This window comes from Arachis ipaensis, chromosome B07 (assembly GCF_000816755.2).
Source record: "Arachis ipaensis cultivar K30076 chromosome B07, Araip1.1, whole genome shotgun sequence".
Taxonomy (NCBI): Eukaryota; Viridiplantae; Streptophyta; class Magnoliopsida; order Fabales; family Fabaceae; genus Arachis; species Arachis ipaensis.
The window spans coordinates 12,546,842-12,552,630 of NC_029791.2; positions in this window are offsets into that span (position 1 = coordinate 12,546,842).

Consider the following 5,789-nt stretch of genomic DNA (forward strand, 5'->3'; position numbering starts at 1 on the left):
ACCACAAATTTTTATATATATATTTTTTAAATAATAATATGCTTAAAAATATTTTATGCAAATTTAATTAAAATAAATCGAGATAATACTCAATTTGGTCCCTAAACTTACACGCGAGTCTCAATTTAGTCTCTGAAGTTTCAATTGTCTCTATTTAGTCCCCAAACTTTGTGAACATAACTCATGTTAGTTCTTGAAACAATTTTCAACGTACAAACGTTAACGGAACACTGTCGTGACAGCCGGATGCCACACTAAACTTTATAAAATGATGTCGTTTTGGTTTTGGCACTCAAATAACCTAAAAACATCTTAAATGATGTTTATTAAAATTTTACCTAACAAAATAAGTAACACGATGCCATTTTTGAGCTATTTAAATGTCAAAACCAAAACTGTATCATTTTACAAGTTTTAACGTGACATGTGATAGTCTACAACAGCGCTCTATTAACGTTTTTATACTAAAAATGGTCTCATGGACTAATATGAGGCACATTTATAAATTTCGAGGACTAAATAGAGGCAATTAAAATCTTAAGAGACTAAATTGAAACTCATGTATAAGATCAGGGATCAAATTGAATATTATCTCAAATAAATCATATCTTTACGTGTTTAAGTATAAATGTGGTTCGTCTTTAAAATGTTTAATTAAGATTTTTGACGTTATTCTTTATTGGTAGAGAAAGTTTTTATCTTTTTACTTTATAAGCTTCAATCTCTTGGTGTCAAGTAATATATTTTGGAGAATTCATCCTCTCAATTTTTTTTCAATTATTTGATAAATTATAATCTCTCATCTTACATTCTTTTAATGAGAAAAAAAAAATTATAAAAAAAGATATTAAATAATAAAAAAGTATACCTTATTAAATAATTAAAAAAAATTGAAAGAAATTCTTCGTAGTAAATGTGCAAAAAAATCTTTTTGATCGATTATTTATCAGTCTAGTAATTAGAAGCCTTTGACGTATACAGTAGTCATATAATCACAAATTTAAATTTATAAACCCTTTTACTTTTTTAATAAAATTTTTGTATCATGTACTTTAATGTTTACCTTTTTATGACCATGCATTTTTTGTTTTTTATTAACTTCCTTGTTGTCATAATTTATTTTGAGCTGTTATCATTTGCATTTAATCTACTACTTACGAATAATTTTTAGCATTCAAATGTATTTTCACTATTTTGAAATCTTCCCATAATGCATTTTTATTACTAAAATTTATAAATTAAAAATTTGTTTATTAAAAATATAAAAAATTTAAATTTTTAATATATTTATTTTGCTTTTATCAAATAAAAATATTTAAAATTTTTTACACCCTAATATATGTTAGTTAAATTTATATTTTAATGGTGACATTATAGGTTTAAACTTTAAAACCTTCTTACACCTACACCTTCTAGAAAGCAATATTAAATAAAGAGTAATTACTCAAATCAGCCCAAGGATTTTAGAATCAAACATTTTAGTCCCTAAGAAAAATTAATACACAGATCAATCCCAAGGTCTTACTCCGGCAGATAAATCAGTCCCCAGTTCATTTTTCGGCAGAATAATTACCCAGATTAGTCCCCAAAGATTTTAAAAACGGACATTTTAGTCTCCAAGAAAAACTAATGTACAAATCAATCCTCAACGTTTCTCTCTATTAGACATAATAGTCCTCCGTCCAAAAATAAAATAATTATTATTATTAATTGCACAATAATATTGTACTATATTTTTTGTATTTTTTGGATAAAAATAATGATAAATTTATTTGGATCTTTATATTATTTTTAATTTTGTAATTGGATCTTTTTTATGTCAAAAATGTTAAAATTAGGGTAAAAAACCTAAACAAGCCAAAGGGATATCAAATTTACACAAATAAGCCAAAGCAAAATCTGATTCATCAATCAACCAAAGGACATTTCTATATAGTTCGAACCAAATAGATTCGAACTCACTTTCCAAGTAATTCGAACCAAATAGGTTCGATTTACACGTAAATTAATTCGAACCAGCTTGGTTCGAATTACACAGACCATATTTCGTACTAGCATGGTTCGAATTAGTGAGGAGGAGAGCTGTATATATATGGTGTGAAGGTGAGTTGCTATCATTAGAGTGGGGTTACATGGCTAGTGAGGAGAGTTTCGCTGTGTTGGTTCACCACAGAGGATCCATTAAGAAGAAAACTCGTTCCGGTGTGAAGTTCACTGATAAGGATCCTCTCTGTATTATCGTCATGCCTACGACGAGGTATGAGGACCTTGTTAGCTCTGTACTGCTGAAACTCGGTCTGGAAGGTGTGAAACGGGTTAAGAAGTTTTTTTTATCGATTTCCAATCACGGTGCTCCAGAACACCGTAAAGTACGATTGTTTCACGATCGGGAGTGATGAGGACTTGCAGGTCATGTTTCCTTATTGCCGTCAGTTTCCAGAGGTTAGGACACCAGAACTGTTGGCAAAGTTGGTTGACGCGGTGTCCAGCTCGGGGGTTCGAACCGGAATACCACCACTTTAGCCACGGTAGCCGGTTCTAGCTCCAGACCTGCCGTTGCATCTTCCTCCGTCCCTGCGTACGAGCCACCCGTCCAACCTGTCGCCTCCCCTTCGTTCGTTGTTGATCTCATCGGCAGTGTAGGCGACGAGGTCGGTAAAGGTGGGTATCTGCCGACATCTTTACAGTGTGCTGCACCGGCTGGGGTTGGAGATGGATTCTTGGATGATCCAGAGGACGATGATGTCGAGCTGGATATGATTGTTGATGACAGTGGCGATGATGTTGGAGCAAGTGAGCCTGCTGGGCCGGACGGTGGTTCTAGCTCTGGCACGCAGCAGTACCCTCCATATTTTTCCTCTTTGGACTTGGATGCCATGAGGCAGGAGGGGGTTGCTGGGTAGCCGGCTGGATTTGGCGCTAGAGATGCTGAAGGGTCTGCAGGTCTGACAGAGTTTCAGGTTGGTCAGCGATTTTCGGATAAAGAAGAGGCCCTGTTAAGTGTCAAGACTTACAGCATCCGGCGAGGGGTACAGTACAAGGTCGTGGAGTCTGACAATCGCTGGTATGTGGGCAAGTATTCTGAGTTCGGCAATGGTGCACATGGTTGATTCGGCTCAGTCTCCGACAGCGCAAGGGGATTTGGGAGGTCAAACGTTACAACGGACCGCATACTTGTCTCGCCACCTCCATTTTCAACGACCACAGGAGTTTGAATTACCATGTCATATCGGCATTCATTATGCCAATGGTGAGGGCTGATGCATTTGTCAGTATCAAAGTGCTCATAAATGCCACCGCCGCACACTTTGGGTTTAGGTCGACTTACAGGAGGGTCTGGTTGGCGAAGCAGAAGGCGGTTGCCCTCATCTATGGTGACTGGGATGATTCGTACAACGAGCTCCCAAGGTGGGTGTTAGGAGTGCAGTTAACGATGCCTGGTACTGTTGCAGTGCTAAGGACGAGCCCTGTTCGTGTCGGTGGACAGTTGGACGCGTCTCGAGCTTATTTTCACAGACTATTCTGGACCTTTCCACCATGTATCGAGGCATTCCGTCATTGCAAGTCCCTAGTTAGTATTGACGGCACCCATCTGTATGGCAAGTATGGGGGAACGTTGCTTGTCGCGATTGCACAGGACGGGAACTCCAACATACTCCCTGTTGCATTCGCATTAGTCGAGGGTGAGAATGCTGAGTCGTGGTCCTTCTTTCTCTCCCACCTGCGTGAGCATGTGACACCGCAGCCGGATATGCTGGTTATCTCGGACAGGCATAACGGCATCAAGGCCGCCCTTGAGGCTCCTGATGGAGGCTGGTTACCTCCGTCTGCATACCGGGCATTATGCATTCGACATGTTGCGGCAAATTTCGCCCTCACCTTCAAGGGCAAAGACACAAGGAGGCTACTTGTGAATGCGGCGTACGCTAAGACCGAGGTAGAGTTCCAGTACTGGTTTGATATTCTTAGGACCGAAGACCCGACGATGTGTGGCTGGGCTAATCGGATTGAGTATTCCTTGTAGACACAACATTGTGATGAGGGGCGTAGATTCGGACACATGACGACGAATATATCTGAGTGTGTGAACTCGATCCTCAAGGGTGTCAGAAACCTTCCTGTGTGCTCGCTAGTCAAGGCAACATACGGAAGGTTGGCCGAATTATTTGTTCGCAAAGGGAAGGAGGCTGAGGCGCAGATGGGGACCGGACAACAATTTAGTCAGCACTTGGTGAAGTGTATAGAGGCCAACTTGAAGACGGCTAGGTGCTTCACGGTAACTGTGTACGACAGGGATAACTCCGAGTTCACCGTCGCAGAGACAATTCCGACTGGTTCTTTCTCACTGGGTACCTACAGAGTCTCGCTTGCATCTCACACATGTGACTGCGGATACTTCCAGGCACTTCATTTCCCGTGTCCCCACGCACTGGCATGCTGTGCCTACTCACGGCTTCCATGGGAGCCTTACGTCCACCAGGTGTATCGTCTTAGTTCGGTCTTCAGTGTGTATCAGATGAGTTTCACACCTCCCATTCCGGAGGGTTTCTGGCCACCATATGACGGGCCGACTGTCATCCCTGACCCCAATAAGAGGCGTGCGAGAGAGGGTCGTCCCAGGTCCACTCGGATACGGACCAATATAGACGAGGCAGATCCGAACCGGCCAAAGAGATGTGGGCTTTGTCGGCAGCCCGGCCACACACGTCGGAGTTGCCCACAGCTCGGAGGAGCAGAGCACACACGGGAACATGATTAGGTGTATTGGTGGCTTTGGTACTTTTGTTATTTCAATTTCGCGTTTAGATTCCACTATTATCGGTTTTCTTGCTTGTAGTTGGTGACTGATAGAATTTATTAACGTTAGTGTGATGTACTTTGAATGGGATTTTAGTTAATGAATATGTTCTGTCACCGCAGTTTTAAACGAAATGTATGTCTAATGCACACCGGCAAAAATAACTTTACGAGTTTTATTAAGACATGATGCGGAAACTATGTTCGTAACTTAAATTGCTTGCTGGAACGAATTCTGAGTAATTCGAACCAAGCTGGTTCGAATTACTTTGTAAATATTTCTTCAGTGTAAATCGAACCTATTAGGTTCGAATTATCAAGTTAGGGTTCGAACCAATTTGGTTCGAATTATGTTGCTTTGTTCTATACGTGTAATTCGAACATATTTGGTTCGAATTACTTGAGTGAATATATATATATATATATAAGAATTTAATGAATAAATTTATCATTATTTTTGTCCAAAAATACAAAAAATATAGTACAATATTATTTTGTAATTAATAATAATAATTATTTTATTTTATTTTATTTTTGGACGGAGGACTATTATGTCTAACAGAGAGAAATATTGGGGATTGATTTGTACATTAATTTTTTTTGGGGCTAAAATATCCGTTTTTAGAATCTTTGGGGACTGATTTGAGTAATTACTTTGCCGGGAAATGAACTGGGGACTAATTTGTCTGCCGGAGTAAAACGTTGGAAATTGATCTTTATATTAATTTTTTTAGGGACTAAAATGTCCAATTCTAAAATCTTGAGGAACTGATTTGGTAATTACTCTTAAATAAATAATAATAAGAGTCGTTCAATTAGTTTCAGTCAACATATTATTAACGTAGACAAGCCATCACACTTTTAGAAATATCAAGTGTTAAATTTTGTTTAATTCTCTTTTTTCAAAAAAAAATTCCATGAATTATCAAGGTCTTTTTTAATGATGATGAAATCATAATTATTTTCTGATTTGTTTTTATTTAAATAATCAA